Below are 20,114 nucleotides of genomic sequence, written 5' to 3'. Positions count from 1 at the left end.
GCAAGAGGATGACTGAGGTAACAAGTCTATATGATCACTACATCACAGATAATTGTTGGCAAGTATTTGGGTTGTTTCATTCCTGTGTAAATACATCATTCAACAATTTTCCTGGAACTTTTGACTTACCCTCATTATATATATATATATATATATATATATATATATATATATATATATATATATAATGTATACAGTATATAAATATATTTATATTACATATATATATATATATATATATATATTACACCACATGTGCAACATTACTCCACCACATACAGAACTCACTCGACAGAAATCTAAATTACTCGTTGAATGACGGAATACGCTAGCAATTAGTCATCGCATACATACTGCTTCCACGCCGGAAAGAATCTTTTGTGATGTGATTTGGTTGCACCCTTTAACTTGTGCGTCATCATCCTCATACATTCAGCGCTAGCTTTGAAGGCTGCAACATAATACTGACAGCAATTGAAGATGGCAAAGGAGTATGCCTGCAGCGCGTGCTGGCACGCGCGCACGCACAGACATATATACATTATATATGTTATATATATATACATATATTATTTATAAGGACTTCATTCTCAAATTTTGTTTTTCTATTTGTTTATATACCAGTCTATCCACGGTATACATACATACATACATACTCACATACACAGACTTGTATGTGAGTGAGGAAATTTTAATATAGTCCCAAGTTGAAAAAGCAAGCCTAATTCTTCTCAAACTCCTAGATTAAGATAGATATCCTTTTCGGTGTTTCTAGGGAGATCTAGAGCAAAGGCTTCAAAGTTTACAGGGTTGCCTTCTCGCCTCTAAGCTATCATTAATGAATTAGCCAACGATATTTTGTTACGAAAGTTTTTGACTTGAGTCTACCATCTAGATACGAACACGTCCAAGACAAAGCTCCCTGGAGCTTTTTGTTTCATGCTGCCTACCACAACCCTTAGAAGCTTTCTGTGCTCTCTATACGGCTCTCTGAAGCTTTGTATTTACTGGTGCCTGTGTACAGCTCTTTCTGTTGGCTGTTGCCGGCAACTACTCCTTAAAAGTGTCTATTTGCTGTTGCCATCTGCTGCTCCTGGAAGCTTAACGTGATTAGGTGCTGTCTAGAATAAAATATAGAATTTAGGCGAAAGGCCACACAATGGGACCTATGAGGTCATTCAGCGCTGGAAGGAAAATTGACAGTAAGAGGGTTTTAAAGGTACAACAGGAGGAAAACCTCGCAGTTGCACCATGAAACAATTGTTAGGAGAGGGTGGGAAGTAAGATGGAAGAAAGAAAATATGAACGGAGGTACAGTAAAATGAATGAAAGGTTGCAACTAGGGGCCGAAGGGATGCTGCAAAGACCCGAAGTAACGCGCCTACAGTGCACCACGTGAGGTGCACTGACGGCAATATCTCCCCTACGGGGCTAGGTGCTGTCTCCAAATCTTGAAGGATTTCTGTTTACAAGTGTCATCTACAGCCCCCTGAAACTACCTGTATGTGGTGCTAAGTACAGCTTTCTATTTATTGCTGCAATATACAGATCTTTGGTGTACTCTGTTTACTCGTGCTAGTCGAAAGCCCTATGTGTACGCGCGTTTCCTACAGATCTCTGAAGCTTCCTATATATTACTACCAGTACAAGCTCTCTAAAGCTCCTCACTGATGTTGTCCACTGCTATCTCTAGCCAGCTAAACTTCTAGAGAACTTATGACTGTCTCAAGTCAAGATAAAGAGGGAGGAGGTTGATCATAAAGTTAAGCGCTTGTTAAGAGCCGAATTTTAACTCATTCATTTCGATCATCGACGGATGGTCTCTTGTTTGCCACTTTTTCTTAAGCTATATTTCAACAGAGATCTTTCACATTCACAATCGACCCCTGATCCCATTTTTCTGCCGAGAGCAACCAGATTAGCTGAACAGCAGCACCAATATGCGGTAAATGTGCTTCGCTGTCGAACTTCTCAGTTCCAGAGGTCCTTTATTCCTCACGCCGTTGGACTGTGGAACAGCCTCTCAGAGGATGTCGTGCAGTTGTAACTGCAGAAGTTCAAGCGAAAATGCAGTGCATTACTACCCTAGTACCGTTCTTGCATTTTGATACATTATCTACTTATTAATTTTTTTTTTCTTTTTTAATAAGTGGTATCTCTTCTTTCTGTATTTCCCCTTACTTCCTCTTACTTCTTCCTAATGAACACCATATTCTTTGGAAGCTTGAATTTCAAGTCAATGGCCCCTGTGGGCTTGATCCATATGAATAGGTTTCATTACTGAATAATATATATATATATATATATATATATATATATATATATATATATATATATATATATATATATATAATGATTCACAATGCCAGAGCAGCTATGAAAAAAGGCATTGCCCAAGACTTTCACCATTGCAGACCTTACCAGCCCTGGATATTTTGGCAAAACCGACTCATACTCTCTCTTAACACTTCATTGTTTACTTTATGTGACTCATTTTTCTCGTTGTGACTCACCAGAACTAGTCATTCGAGTAAATACCTATGCAGTCCAGTTTTTAATAGCCTTCGCGTCAGTGGTAACATTACACATTCTCATTCCTCCACTGACTCAGTGTCAGAGCCTTATTTCTTCACATGTTGCTGGTAGGTTTTGTTTGGCTCGGTTGGCCTTGATTTCATAGCTGATCTTCCAGAAATTTTCGTACGGATTTTTATTTGAATTTCCAGGAACAATCAAGATCTTTGCAATAACACAAATCCATTTGTTAAGATTGTAACGTAATATTCACCTCACATAAGTACGTCATTGGACTTAACCAAATAATACACACACACACCCTCTACCATCAATATATGTGTCTACATGTATGCATATATATAATATATATACTGTGTATATGCATTGTGTTTGTGTATTTTATGATTTCACATTCCATGCACAATCCCTGTTATGGCATTCTTTGCCGCAGGAAAAAGTAAGTATAGCTTAGTTTTACCAGACCACTGAGCTGATTAACAGCTCTCCTAGGGCTGGCCCGAAGGATTAGACTTATTTTACGTGGCTAAGAACCAATTGGTTACTTAGCAACGGGACCTACAGCTTATTGTGGAATCCGAACCACATTATAGCGAGAAATGAATTTCTATCACCAGAAATAAATTCCTCTAACTCTTCATCAGCCGGCGGCGGGAATCGAAATCACAGCATACTGAAATAAGTAATTGGAGAGAGAGAGAGAGAGTCTAGGAAAAATCCGCTATAGGAAAGGACAAAAGAACGATTATTAATAAACTAACAGGCCAAAATGTCATCGACCATGACGTTGATGTAAAAGAGAGGAAGAGTTCTTTGCTAAAAGTGGAAGAAAGCTGTTTAACAGAGAGAGAGACACACACACAGACAGAATCATATACGAGTATATAACCCAGCCTAGCAGGTATAAAACAACCATACTCACTGGGCGAATGGTAATTTTGAATGTTCTAACAAGTACATTTTTTAATGTTGACCCAGTGCTTTATATTGTGAAATAAATGATTAGGCTACTGCATCTGACTGTACCTCTACCTGTTCGGTGTACTGTACTCGCTTGAAATGTCAAGTTGGATAAAGCTTGTTTATTTGCGGGGGAAATCGACTTCGAAAACAGGTAATATTATTACAAGCGTAAATCGCTTGGGGTTGAGAACCTGTAAAATCACTGCTGTTCAACAAAATGATCGTTAATATTCGCTGAGGGGATTTTGAATCAACAAAGGGGTCGCCTTTTCATAAACATATATATATATATATATATATATATATATATATATATATATATATATATATATATATATATATATATATATGTTTTATATATATACTGTATATAATAATGTGTGTGTGTGTGTGTGTTTAATCAGTATGGCAGCAAGTCACTTGCTCAAAATACCCTTCATTTCCTAGTCGTAAATATAAAAATAAAACCCTAGTTCCACGCGAGCAGTTCTCTTCAGTCTCCACGAAAAAAAAAAAAAAACTATCGATGGCATTTCGTGATATTTACGACCATCGTCTGTGTCCGTTCGGAACAGGGATTTCTCTCTCTCGCTTTCCGATATGAGTCTGGCCTATGAGTCATGAGGGTGGCATTTACCGAGAGGACTATAGATTATGAAGCCTTCCCTTGCTTGTGTCAGGGTTTACTCACTCGTGGTGGGTAAATGCTACGAGTTGCCTTTGTTCAAATCGATTGTGGTAGTATGCCGTCTCTCTCTCTCTCTCTCTCTCTCTCTCTCTCTCTCTCTCTCTCGACCTCTGAGGCTCATCGGCCTGTTGAATCTCTCTGATTCTCAGACGAGTTGACGTCGATCCGATGAGGTTCATCGGCCTGTTGAATAAGACTTTGCATTCCCGTAGGGAGTTATTACTATCAGTGCACATTCGGGTGGGGAGCCAGCACTGTTCGATTCTCCGACTGGCCAATGAAGAATTAAAGGCATTACTATAATGTGGCTCTTTGTCCCATTGCGTCCAATTGGTTCTTAGCCACGTAAAATAAATCTAATCTTTGGGCTCTGCAAGCTGTTAATCAGCTCAGTGGTCCCTTTCATTCCTTTTACTGTACCTCCGTTCATATCTTCCATCTTGATATCCACCCTCTCCTAACAATTGTTGTTTCATAGTGCAACTGAAAGGTTTTCCTCCTGTTACACCTTTTAGACCTACGTACACTCAATTTCTCTTCCAGCGTTGAATGACTTCCATAGGCCCCAACTCTTGGCCTTTGGCCTAAACTCTATATTCCAATAAGCGTAATTATCGTGCTTATGTAGTTCAGTTTAAAGTAGGTTCAGAAAAGTGACAATAAAAAGGGTAACTCTTGTTTAAATTGAGCTGGCCTTATAACGTAAATAGTCAAGGGTGACGTGTTTATATTAAGCTGGCCTTTTGCCAGCACCGGCTCTTGCTCCTAAAGCAGCCCTTAAAACAAGGTACCGGCAATCTGATAACAAATAAGACAGATGACAGTCAATGTCGGTCTCCGAGATCAATATTCGACTAATAATATTCCACGAATCCTTCGGCCAGAGTCGAAATAAATACCATGGTCAAGGTCTCTCGACACACACGGCCGTGGTTTAATATTCATTCAGTGTTGCATGACGTTAACTAGTGCGTGGTAATTGAATGGCGGTCATTTGAGTTGGGGAAAAAGGTAGCTGAATGGAATGGGGTTGTTGGTGTAAATGTATGTATGTAGGTAAATACATAAATTATATATATATATATATATATATATATATATATATATATATATATATATATATATATATATATATATATATATATATATATATATATATATATATATACACATGTATACTGTATATATATATATATATATATATATATATATATATATATTATATATATATATATATATATATATATTATATATATATATATATATATATCAAACACATGTATACTATATATATATATATATATATATATATATATATATATATATATATATATATATATATATATATATGTGTGTGTGTGTGTGTGTGTACAGTATATATCATATTCAGAGATTTAGTGAATTTTTAAATCCTGACATTCCTGGGTATCCGGCAATGTTGTGTCCGATACTCACAGTCATTACTTTAACTTTTCTTGTAAAATAATTTTTGATTGAGTTAACCTACTTCCACCACTGCAGCAACAGTGTTTGAAGGAGTTCTGGTAGTGCAATGGGTCTAGAAGTTTTATGCAGAAATAAATCAGAACATTTAACCAGATAAAAAAAAATTAGATAATGTTAAGACCCTTAAATGTCTTGAAGTAGGTTGCAGGCTTAATCTATCCATCAATAGTATTGTTGCCCTAAGATGGACGGCGCGGATAAAAAAAAAAATAGGCCTAATTATTACGTATTCTCGAAATCAGATGTCAGATTAGAAGAAAAAACAGTAAAATAGGCATTGAATTAACATCGTGGCTTTTATGGCCATAAATAACAGAAAAATGCATTTTTTATTCCGTTTTCCCAAGTAATTAAATACGTAATACGAAAAATGCTGCCTTTGGTAAACAGAACGAAAATGTACAAACCGGTGTATGAAAAATGGGAGTGAGATATCCTTAGACTTATTCGTAAACTGTCAGAACTTTAACATCAACAAAAACGATGGCAATCTTTATTAAGGAAAGACGTAATTTACCCCAAAAATCACAATGTATCACAATAAGCAAAACATGAAAAGTTCGTGGTCACATTTTACGGAACAACGCCTAAGATTCAATGACGTAAAACTTGATAAAAAAAAAAAACTGAATGTCGCCGCGTCGTCTAGTGTCACTCACCGCGGAGGAATGGTGGTCTTTCGGGCAGAGGTCGTCTGTGGGAATTTCTGGTGAGTGTTTGACGTGAATTAGTAACGTCCATTGATCGCATTACCATGCATTAACACATACCTGAGGGGTCGCGAGGTGTCTGTCAATAATGGTGACAGTTTCAATAGTGTTCGGGTAGCATAAAGCGTGTCGGACACTGGTTCCCGGAGCGTGGGTGGTAGGGGAAGTGGTGGGTGGAAGTATGTATGTGGGAGAATGGTAGATTAGGGTGATGATGGATTTGTATGGAGGAAGATGATTGAGTGGGTAGAGTGGCAATTAGGATCAAGTAGGATAGCAGTGCAGGATGGAGGTGAAGGGGAGAGGATGGTGAAAGGAAGATGACAGGTAAATGGGAGGATGAGGATTGGGTACCAGAAAGGGAAGGAGGATGATAGAGGAAAATGACAGGGCTAGAAAGGATTGTGTGATAAAATGACAGGAGGAAGATGGATCTAAAGGTGGAATTGGGAGAAAATTTCACAGTTGCAAAGAGAGTCATAGCCTGGGAAGTTGGACAGTAAGATGGAAGAAGAATGGAGGTCAAGTGTAAGCCTAAAAGGTGGGTGCAGCTAAAGGCCGAACGGATTGCAGACACCCTTATAATGCCTACAGTGTACTTAATGTAGTAGGGATTAAGGAATAGTGGAATGAAAATGGGAGGGTGGTGGTGACGATAATACGGAAATGGGAGAAGGAAACTGGAGAAATGAGCACGAGAAGGGTAATGGTGTTGATAGAGAGTGGAAAGAATGCTAAGCAGAAAAAATGAAGTAGATGATACGAGGGTGAAGAAGTTAAATGATGGGGTATGGCGATGAAAAATATGTGAGACGGTGGGGTATAGAGGAGTGGAATTGAATAGGACATAGGAAAGGAGGCAGCGGAGTTAGTTGTATGGTGAAGTTACGAGTCCAAAGGTTGGATCGTTTAGTAGAAGGGGAAAGATGGTGGAATAATAAGGAAGAGAATAGTGGAATGGGATAGAAAAGTTAGTGGCGTAACACGGGCGAGGATTATGGAGTGGGAAGGTTGTAATGGGCAGTAGGATGGAACAAGAGTGTGGAAAATAGTGGACTGTGAAGTAGAATCGCAATATAAGGAGAACTAAAGGGCGGGAGAGTAAGAAAGATAGATAGTGAGGTGGGGAGGGGGTGGTGCTCGGGCATGAACAGTAGAGTGACAGCTAAGGAAGGCGTGCGCCAAAGATGCAAGTGACTGTAGGAATGCGTGTCACGGCGTTGTAATTTATGAGAATATATCATGGTGATTACGTAAATGCTCCGTGTTGACTGTACCTGGTATAAATTCCTTTGGGAATTATGACCCTGACGCAATAACTAGGTGCATTTTGATGTTTCATTTGTTTTACTCGTGTAAAATGGCATTTTCGTTGGTCGAGTTTTTCTCAAATTGGAGCACGTCACCATGGCACGTAGTCCGTTGACCACGAGGTTTTTTTTAATCTATTTGCCTCTGGACATATTGCCCCGATGGATATATGTTTATGTATATATATATATATATATATTTTATTGTTTTTGTTGTTTCCCCTCCTTTGTTTGTTATATATGACAGCCCCGTCCTGAGTATATTATATATATATATATATATATATATATATATATATATATATATATATATATATATATATATATATATATATATATATATATATATACTGAGACAGAAGGGAAGAGAGAGAGTTATGCATAATTATAACTGCAGTATGAGTCTAGCGCACTCGGACCTAAAAATTTCCCTAACCTGTTCCGCGTAAATACAATGCATCGTAATATGTGCTTTAAAGTGCGTTTATTCTTACAAACACTCAGCGTAAATGTGCATAAATGCGCCTCACATACTTGTGAGCACATGAATGAAAACCTATTACAAGCGTTATTGAAAACTCTCCAGCGTAACAAGTACGTCCACCTGCTAATTCTGAAGCCCTCAGGTCGTTTGATGGGTGATAAACTGCTAATTATTATCCGATAATTAATTACTTGTTCCAGGTATGTCAATAGCCGATGGCTAACATTATAAAGTTATTGAGATAGCTTCCATATCGTTATGGTTTGGTCCGTAAAGGTTAGGCCTAATTGTTTAGTAGTGCTGAATATTAGGTAATTGAATAGTTCTCTTTTCGTTTTTTTTCCTGTGGAAGTTTTTTAGCAATAATTTTCCTGTGTATGAGTGCGTGTGCATGCAGAAAGCGAGAGAGAGAAAGGGGGAGGGTGCGTTTTGGGGTAAGGACCCACGATTCCAACGCATAATAGAAAGAAAGAACGAACAACAACAATAGGTATTTCCCATTTCTTTATTCATACTGACAAAATTTAGACTTAAAAAAACTAGTAAAAATAAAAAAAACTAGTAAAAATAAAAATGCGCCGAAGTTTCTTCAGAGCAATCGAGTATTCTGTACAGCATATAATCAAGGCCGAAAATAGATATATCTTTCGGTGGTCTCGGTATAATGCTGTATGAGCCGCGGCCTATGAAACTTTAACCACGGCACGGTGGTGGCCTATCCTATATCGTTGCCAGAAGCACGATCATGTCTAAATTTAACCTTGAATAAAATAACAACTACTGAGGCTAGAGGGCTGCAATTTGGTATGTTTGATGATTGGAGGGTGGATGATCAACACACCTATTTGCAGCCCTCTAGCCTCAGTAGATTTTAAGATCTGAGGGCGGACGGACAGGCAAAGCCGGCACAGTAGTTTTTTTACAGAAAACTAAAAACTGCACAGCGTCGTAAGCATTGTGGCAGATGGAAACAGCATAAAATCACGGTATTTTCCGCAAATAAAGAAGTTATTTTATGCCAGATGTCCAGTGCCAGGTCAGTGACCAGATCACTGGTTATATTTATGAGGATAAGACTATGATGAACACAAACAGCACCAAGTTATGCTGTCATAAATACGCTGAATTATATTTTTGCATATTTGATGGCTTGCATTTTGTTCCTCGTGACAGAAAACAAGGCCAAAGGAAAATGAAGGTTATGGACATACGTTTACGTCAGATGGTCGAATTTAGTCTTTTCTAAAGATTTTAAAAATAATTCGTACAGCTACGGCTGTTGTACTGTATTACTACAGTTAGTTGTTGTTGCCATAAGTAATTAAATCTACTCGATTTCGATTGGAAGTTTTAACTGATTTTGCAAGCTCGTTGTTTCAAGCCGTATTTCTGAATATATTGTATTCATGTAAGTTATAAAATTTAAAGCTCTTCGTTGGGTCAGTAGGTAGAGCTGTGGACTGGAACTCGCCAGGCCCGAGTTCAGGTCTCCGGCCGGCTGATGAAGAGTTAGAGGAATTTATTTCTGGTGATTGAAATTCATTTCTCGCTATAATGTGGTTCGGATTCCACAATAAGCTGTAGGTCCCGTTGCTAAGTAACCAGTTGGTTCTTAGCCACGTAAAATAAGTCTAATTCTTCGGGCCAGCCCTAGGAGAGCTGTTAATCAGCTCAGTGTTCTGGTAAAACTAAGATACACTTTATAAAATTTAAGCGATTTTACAGGCGAAAGAACCAAAAGTCCGCCAGCTTTAGTAGCCACAAATCAAGCAGTAATCAAATGGTGTTGTAAAATGCTATTTAAATGGAAGAGGAACGAATTGTAACCATAAATCGGTAACACCGTCCTTTCCACCCAACTCTTTAGGTGGAAGCCCAGCTTGGTAAAGAAAGCAATTGTGACCGTTACCTTGTTTTGGTAAGTTTGAGCGTTACATGACTTACGGAGGCTTAAATAAAACGAAAGCATTAAACATATCAACCTTCCGGATTATATCTGTTAAGAGGAGACAAGTGAACTCATAGCTAGTAAAAAATTAAGGGAATATTGACCTAATAGTATGAAGCCATAGTTCTGTGCCTAGGCCCATGCTACTTGTTATGGCAGTTGCGTGCCAGCACACACATACACTTACACACACACACACACACACACACACTCACACACACACACACACACACACACACACACACACACACACACACACACACACACACATATATATATATATATATATATATATATATATATATATATATATATATATATATTTCATAAATTCAGTAAAAAACTTCGGTAATTCTTGTGTAATATAGAGCCCCTTCCTACTCCTAGACCTATGTTCAAGCAGCGGTAATTACAAAGGTTATAATAAATATTTTATACACACACAATATATATATATATATATATATATATATATATATATATATATATATATATATATATATATATATATATATTATGTATATGCACGCGTGAGTGAGCACGAGGACTTGTTTGAAAACCATCTCGAATGCACGAAAAGCTATAAATTATTTTCCATTGTGACTCGAACAAGCTTCGTGACATTTACCAATTTTACTAATTAAACGTCAAATTAATGCATTATTACATATGTACGTACCACACACTCAAATAACACGAATGAGAAGTATTTTGTACTTTAACACTTTTATTTCTTTTTATAAACAGAATAAGGGCTTTCACTGTCATCACAAGAACTGACAAAAAATTAAGCGCATCTGCGTTAGGTATGTCTACAATTTCCCCATAGTTTTACGACGGGTAACCACTATGAAACGACAAACTTTCCTATTATACCGAATGATCAATTCAGTATAGTATAACACGAGACTGGTTATAAAAAATCGGTAATAAATTATTTCTTGGATTGTAATAACTGGCAACTCTTCCTCCGATCATTACCGCCTGAGACATCAACATTGTTGGCATACACACTTACGTCTCTTGGGGGTCGGTGTGCTTTGAAAAGCTAAATTATTAACAAGTATTTAGTGTGTTTGGTTTACCAGTGGAATATTTTAAGTGACGTGTGATTTATACGTGAACCAGTCTATTTTAATGGATCCTTTGTGATCCCGATCAAGACATGGCCACGGAAAAGGTATGAAAAAAAGTTAAGTATACCTTAGTTTAACCACAATTAACTCCGGTGGCATCACGTGCTCCATCGTAGTGGATGATGCAACGTTTGAAACAGCTAAATACTAATGGAATCATGTTGTGGGCTCCGCTAAATAGTAATCTTTATCCGGTAATTCTATATATTAGCTCCGCGCCTGTTTTTACCTTTTCAACTGTTTTTTTCTACACTTTTAGGGGTTCTGATACTGGCGGTGCATCTGTTTGTTGTGGGCCATATGGAATGTCCCTTTGCCGTGTTTAGTACTGGCCCGGGGGGGGGGTACCCATACGTTAACAAGTTATTGCACTTGCCGGACGGGATATGAACCGTTCGAAACAGACGTAGCCGTGCTCTGTCTTGTGAAGATCGCGTATGGAAACCCCTTGTTGGATGGACTTCAGGGGTTAATTACAGATTAATTACACTAGAGCGCCAAAAATTAAAGGTAAATTCATAATTAGCAACCAAAAAACTGTAGAAAAAGTTAAGTTAGAAGGCAGTCGCCTCCGCGGAGCTACTATATAGTTCTACCCTTTATCCTTTAGAAGTTTAGAGGTAGGATGAAGATTGAATTGGAAGACTGGAAGGCACCAGTTGCTGCAAGGTATGCATTCCAGGCTTGGAATCCACAAACTAAAGTTAGTTACACTCCCTCAACATAAGGTTCTGGGAGATTCAGTAAGTACTGAATTATGAAAAGTAGTTATGGGGATTTATGATCAACCCATGATTTGTTACTCAAAGATGATTTTTAAGACTAAATGCAAGTTTAATTGGTGAGAATCTCGGCTTGGCCTAGGCCTAATCCCACAGTACGTAGGGTTGACACTTGCCTTGCAATTCCTTTGATCATGAATACTGTGAAAATCCAAACAGTAATCGCTGTTACAGGGTAGGTCTACGCCCAAGGCGTCTGGCAGTCGTATGTTAGATGTAGCTTAGCTTAGGCGTATGCTTAGGCTATGCATGTTAAGCTTGGCAGTGTTCTGTAACGGATATTAGGTCAGGAATTCTCGAACGTGGTCTAATCTTATGATGGAAACAGAAATTTAACTCTGCTATAGATAAGTCTACAAATAGATTAGGAAAATAAGGTTTACATATTAAAAATAAGCTCGATTAAAAACCGGGCAAAATGATACAAACAAGTTTAGCAGGTTACAAAAAAATAAGAAACAAAGTAGCCTAGCTCATCACGTATTTGTAATTTCTAGTGGCGAAACTTCAGTGGAGAACAACTTAAATCAGCTAATGAACACCAAAAATACGGACATAATTCAACAAATTGGATGAATTAAGGCTGATCCACTACCATCAGGTCACCGTACATCGCGTCAAGTCACCATCCCATCAGCCGTGCCTTGTATTCACACTATCCATCACAATCCCGTTCATTTCGTGCCCAACCTCAGCGACTCACAGCAGATTTAGCTGTTAGAAACTTGCATAGGCACCGTCACGTCACGTCAAAATATCCTTTCCAAGAAAACATGTCGTGATGTGACGGTGGATGCCATGTGCTTGATGTTGACGTGAAGTGATGGTGTGAAGAAGTCCATTTGATTACACGTAAGGAATACTCACGTACTTTGACGTGACGTGTCGGTGACGTGATGTTATAATGTGAGTCAGCCTTTACCATGTCTGTGACAGGAGCAAGAAAGAATTATTCGGCTGCATTCGCTTACAATAAAATTAGAACCTTTCATGTGTGTTTGTGTAGATATGACTGCAAATGCAAAGGAAAGTTTTGGATGCCTAATCCATGCTTCATTTGACACGAATGTTGGAACTGATGTAAAAAAGTACGTGAGAATTTCTTACATGTAATCAAATGGACCTCTTCACATCACCATCAAGCACACGGCGTCCACCGTCACATCACATGTTTTCTTGGAAAGGATATTTTGATGGGATGTCGCATAGGCCTATGATAGTGTAGACACCAGTGGATTTTTTTTCTTGCTAACCTTTATACTAATAATTTGCTAAGTCCAAACTCACTCTCTCTCTCTCTCTCTCTCCCAAGGGTTTTATGCTACTTGAGGTGGCTTCTCCAGGAAGAAAGGGGTTGATGCATTGTCTCATAATTGGTGTAATTATCTAAATTTTCCTGAGTTAGTCATGGAAGATGAGATCGTTCAGGTGATACTTTTCTTCATCGGTAATTTCATGGATCGTCGGATGAGTTACATTCAAGCCATTAGGCTGCTACAAAACTCTCTAATTACGCTTCAGGGAGATTAATGTACGCTGGTGAATTTTTTCATCAGTAGTTTCGCCTCCGTAATCCTTCAATTTTACGTTGTAGAATTGGTTATGCAAAAGTCAATTATATTTTTTGTGCGAAAAATCGTAATATATATAATGTATATATATGTATGTATATACAAAATATATAAATATATATATATGTATATATATAAATATATATATATATATATATATATATATATATAAATATATATATAATATATATATATATATATATATATATAAATATATATATATATATATATATATATATATATATTTATATATATATATATATATATATATATATATATATATATATATATATATATATATATATATATATATAGTGGACTTTCAAACGGTTGTTTGTGCTGTTTAAGTAGTTATTACTCTAAAGATTTGGTGTCTGTAAATGCTGTTTACCCTTAAACGAGCATTAATATTGTTACTGTCTATTTGCTAGTGGTTGCTTCCAGGCTGCTTATATTTTAACGTTTAGTCTTTAGTAGCAAGGTCTGACTGACAGACCATAAGTGAATACGCTCTTGTTTTGAATTTGGATAACCGTTTACATATAGTCGGGTGGACTTTGTGAGTGATATTATTTACTGTATTAGTCACTATTAGTTGTATTTTTTTGTATCTATTTATTCTTTGCATTTAAATATTTTGTCTTTATTTTCGTTATACCATAAGCAGTTCGTATTTTGTCATTACTTTGTGCAGTTTTATTTGTCATTTATTTTGTGTTTTTTCTTCTTTGTAGACTTCACCGAATAAAGAGTAGTGGTAGAAGTGGTTTTCCTTGACTTGTGGAATCTCAACGTTGTCCAAAATAATATTATATATATATATATATATATATATATATATATATATATATATATATATATATATATACTGTATATATACACACACACACATATATACACACACATACATACAATATAAGGAATCATTCTAAAAGTTGTAAATGTTACATTGAAAACAAAGATTTTGAAATTGTCCAAACACACATTCATGAATTAACTGTTTTTGAATCGTTACTGATAAAGCAGGTGGTTCCCCCCTCCCCCTATTAAACAGTCAATTCCCCGTTCCCTTGTGTGTGTGTGTGTGTGTGTGTGAGCTTGTTTGCGTACGGGAGCGAGTAAAAGCATAGAGAATGAAATTCAATTGGACATTGTATGTTCTTAACTATACGGGAAACGTCTCCTTGCACTCTTACCTTACCAAGCAAAGCAATGTAGGCTGTCGCATGGAAGACAATGTGCTTGTTTGCTGTAGACTTGAGAATACTTGATCCAGGAATTAGTCTCACTAACATTTTTGCCCTTTAGCTTATTCCTGGTTCATTTATTTTCTTCTGCTTTCATGGTCCAAATGTTTTGAATAGTTCTTTGGTTGTTTATGTCGTCTGTTTACGTCTTTGCAAACCACGTCGTGTTGGACAATGGTTAAGTCTGTGTTCCTTACGAATAGTTGAGGATTGGTCACCTACAGGTTCTGCCAGACAACACGTTTAGTGTATGGTACACGCCACTATTTACTCCGGTTATATCTGCCATATCAGTTCTTCTCGGTTACTCTGAAGAGTAGAATCCACTTAGTCTTCTCAAATTTCCTGTTCCTTTAATCCTTGTAGTTGATAAAAGACTTCAGTTTCCCTTCCCATCGGCCAAAATATTGAAAATAGTGTTTTTGCAATGCCTCGGTAATGGCATCAGGATATCAGTAAATCATCAACAAATCATATACTCTATTCATGCATGCATGAATTAACGTACTGTTTTATAAGTATAATTGGCTTAGCATGAATTTGACAATAATTGAGCTGTTTTTGATAGAGCTTAAAACATATTTCGGTTCTGGGTCGTTAATTGTGATTTTTTTTTTCGCCGTTGATATCCAGGCAAATAAATGATTACGTGGGAAGTTTCAAATCACTAACTAAACCTGTCTTGATGTCAGTATAGCCTAACGCATCTTGCGTAGCTTCAAATTGTCAGTTACGCACACTATATGTAGTACCCTGAACAGAACCGTTATATAAATGATTTTCTCAAGCGTGTGTTGGTTTGATGACTGGAGGGCCACACTACGGTCCTCTTAATCCCTTCTGCGCCCCAACCACTTTTTACTGGCCGCCGTAGTGTACTTTCCTATCCGTGTAGACACCCCGGGATTATGTATGTAATCAACGGATAGGTTTGCCGAAAGCAAATTGGTGTTACAGACTAATACACACACAAACAAAGCCACTCCAACATCTTCTAAAAACAGACACCTCACACGTCTCGAACTGTCGGCCTAACCTCTCAAGTCTCCTCGCTGCTGGGAGAAAGGGAGCTGGGGATTTGGTACGATACATATACACATGTGCTACCGGGGTCTAAGCGATGTCAGGCAGGGCAGCCGATCGAGGCTACGGCCTACCCCAACGCCAAATCAAAGTCCTTCAAAAGAAGGCACCGTGCTTACCCCATATGAAAAATGGGAAAAAGCACGTTAAACGAAGAAGAAGAAGGAGGTTAGGGCCCCTTGATGGAATAAGCACGTAAACGAAGTAGTAGTAGTAGTAGTAGTAGTAGTAGTAGTAGTAGGGTAGGGCCCCTTGATGGAATAAGCCCGTTTAAACGAAGCCAACCAACCAGTGAACTTTTTCTTTAACACCACAATCATTTCTAAGGGAAAAATATGTCGTGTCAACTCATTGTCTTTTTTTTTCTAAGCTAGTGAAGTTCATTCATTTCTCAGGTAAGTTGATTTAGTGATCATGTACACCTATATGAACGTGGAACTCTGAAATTAAATATTATCTCTCGCGGAAAATACTAAACGAAGGTGGTCACCCTGAGATCTAAACCCTTCCAACTTGGTATAGTGTCTTTTGTGCAAGCTTTTTAATACTTACTTCGTCTTTAAGATTGATACGACAAGTGTATAGGCGCAACAAAAAGTGTTGGGTGATTTTGAGAACACGGATCCAACGGGTTTTTCTTCTTGTTAGTGGGTGGTGAGGCAATGATGATCATGATTCAAAATACTCATGAACCTCACATTGATATAATTATGACCCCTTCACTGTAGCCTATACACAGGTTTATGCATAAAATCAATGCACAGTAATACTGGGTTCAGTAAATACGAGAATACATTAACAATACATCTTTAAAAAATACCTAATCCTGAGATAGCTCAAATTAAACAAAGAATATAACATTGAGACAAAACCTCACGCGGTAATATAGCCTACATGCATTCCATTTTGACCATACGTATAATTATTGAAGTACTCGCTGTATTCAGGTAACGAGAGTAACACAAACACTCACACATACATAGTGACCCTAGAAGGCAATGGTACAAGGAATAAGGTGAAAACCACTAATTAAACCCTGCAGAATCAGGGGGATCACTGGAATATTCCTAATCCCGTGAGTCTCTCTGCTCCATCCCATACTCCATGGCAGTTCCAATCCCTACAAAATCCTCAGGGTTTTCAGTGCTTGATACTCAAATGACTCTCGGAAGTGACGGACCCCACCGTCCACTCCGCACAGCACGGAAGAGGAAGACCCACCCCTACGTCATACACACAGCTAGGACCTTGCATGTGTCTCAACGACTTTGCTTCAGCTCGCACTCACTTTAATCCCTGTTACGAAGCCTACTGACAACTACCCTATAAGTCAACTACCAAACGTAGTAAACTTATGGTTATTGATGATTACTGCGATATTTTATTGTGGCAGCGGTAGTATAGTATTCAAAGATGTTTGGTTTTCTTTTCCAGGTCGCTGCATGTTGAAAAGTAAATAATCCTATTACGTAGTGTTTAGCGCGAATCTTGCACCCTTCTATTATTTTCATTGCCCAGTACATTTTCTTAAAGTATAATATAGCGGGATCACTGCGCTAAGTTAATTTTCACGCAACGACTGACTACACCTCCAGAACATCAGAGTAGGCCTAGCATTGCGGGCAACAGCCACATTCCTCATTCATTACCTCAGAACATGTGCTGCCATAAATGGGTCAAGACCACGAATGGGGTCAGCAATCTTACTTGTAGTCCCAATCCGCTGCATATGAATGGAGGGATAACACCTTTTGGTTCTACTTCCTTTAAGAAGAAAGAAAAGTAGACATATTTAGATATATTTTCACCATACACCCGCAACCACTTTTTAAGGATGAGGCTGCTATCCTCATGCTGTTCTACACCCGCTAAACACTACAGTCCACTAACTGCTATGTACAATTTTCACAGTTGAGGTCAAAACAAGCAACATGGATTTACCGGAATATGCTTAAATTGCTTCGCATTGCCTTAGAATTAAGCCCTGGCTCTTTTACTGATGAAGCAAGTAAAATCAATAGACTTCTAGGTAACGTTTATATTGTATATTATACATATATTCACAGTTAAGTTGATTTCTCTACCAGGAGTTGCTGCATGGAAAAACAAGACAACAGGCACTGCCATGTTCATCCTACAGCTGTTGAATCATGGCTAGACCTACAGAGCAAAAACCTTCCACAAAAGCAGCCACTTCATATGCCCACAAAGAAAGCTAACATGCAGTGCATCGACACCCCACCGTCTCACACAGTGACATTCGCCTAATGTTTTGCAAGCATTCTCGTGTTTCTTGAATATTAAGACGCTTTTATTCAGACACTTCTTATCCATCACTTCGCAAACGTTTTGCTCCTCTTTCTCTGAACGTGACGAGAACCACCTCAATACACGCAGATCTATCTTTCATTGTATGTTAGCTTTTTCATCACATCTTGTATAGTACACTTCTTGCTCTTTCCACTTCTTACCTCTCGTGCAGTAATTTGCAGTTATTCTTCTTAACACCTTGCAGATCTTCACTTCTCTTGTTTGCAGGAAAATTGGCTTCTAATCCATTTATACATCCCACTTCTTTGCATTATCTAACGCGCTCATTTCATTACCCGTTTTTAGTTTTCTGTAAAAGAAAACCATTGTGCCTGCTTTGTCTGTCCGTCCGCACTTTATGTCCGCACTTTTCTCTGTCAGCACTTTTTCTGTCCGCCCTCAGATCTCAAAATTTACAGAGGCTAGAGGGCTGCAAAATTGGTTTGTTGATCATCCACCCTACAATCATCAAACATACCAAATTGCAGCCCTCCAGCCTTATTTAAGGTTTAGTTAGCCATGATCTTGCTTCTGGCAACGAAATAGGATAGGCCACCACTGGATCGTGGTTAAAGTTTCATGGGACGCGGCTCATACAGCATTACACCGAGACCACCGAAAGATAGATCTATTTTCGGTGGCCTTGATTAAACGCTGTACAGAAAATTCGATTGCGCCGAGGAAACTTAGGCGCATTTTTTACTTTTTTTTTTATTTTGAACTAAACTGTGATTATTCGTCTTTGGGGCCTGCATATACTCAACTGTTGATTTCCCTTGGGAACACATCTTCCTTTGTTATTAATCTTTGCATTTAAATCTCCCTGCACAACCTCCCTATCTTGTGATGGTTATAGGTGCATGAATTTTGTATTTTTCCCTACAAATAGGTTGTTAGCCCGTTAACCCTTCTCTGTACAGACGGTTATGGGGTTTATACAAATTGGGTTTGGCAGTTAAAGATTGTCACTTACCATGTTTAGCTGCTAATGAAATCGAGTTACTGTAGCTCAAGAATCGAAACACCAACGGGGTATTAAACGTGCCATTATTATTATTATTATTGATAAATTATTACCTTTACACTATCTGCCTGATTGCTGCTGCTGTTGCAGCCGTCGCGGTGAATCAGAATTTGTATGCAAATTTAATTATGATTCACTTATATCGATGCATTTTTTTTTTTATCCAGAGCCGTCATGATTTTAATTAGCACAGACGTAATGATATTACTGATGCATCACCACGTGTCAGGCCGTATCGACTATCAGCGGCGATTTTGTCATGGACAAACACGAAAGTGCGTCAGTCTGCGTGTATGGAACAGAAGAGGAAATGAGAAGATTGCAAGAAGTAGAGGAAGCTAGGAGACTGCTAGGCAACATTTGTAAACAGTTATTTTATTGGTTATCTCTTTTATTCCCTTGAGGCTTGCTTTGAGCACTGGTTCGTTCAAGATGGCTAGGGGTACCCGAGAAGTTGGAAATGCGAAAAGGGTAGGCTACAGACAGACGACTGAGAAACATTCTTCATTGTTTGTTTATCTCCTACTAGTTAACCAACCCAGCGCTGCCCGGGATAACTCTGAATGACAACCGATAAATCTCTCTCTCTCTCTCTCTCTCTCTCTCTCTCTCTCTCTCTCTCTCTCTCTCTCTCTCTCTCTCTCTCTCACTTTTTCCCTTTCTCCTCCTTAACACCCCCTCTACTCTCTCTCTCACTTCTTCTCCCTCTCGCTCTCTCTCTGTCACCCCCTTCCCAACCCCCAACCCCCCTTTGGTGCCATTGATGTCTTATGCCCACAGTATTCTTTTCCAGATAGTCATATGTATGCCGAAATTA

Source organism: Macrobrachium rosenbergii, chromosome 26, assembly GCF_040412425.1.
Source record: "Macrobrachium rosenbergii isolate ZJJX-2024 chromosome 26, ASM4041242v1, whole genome shotgun sequence".
Classification (NCBI taxonomy): domain Eukaryota; kingdom Metazoa; phylum Arthropoda; class Malacostraca; order Decapoda; family Palaemonidae; genus Macrobrachium; species Macrobrachium rosenbergii.
Note: the sequence above shows the minus strand (reverse complement) of the source record.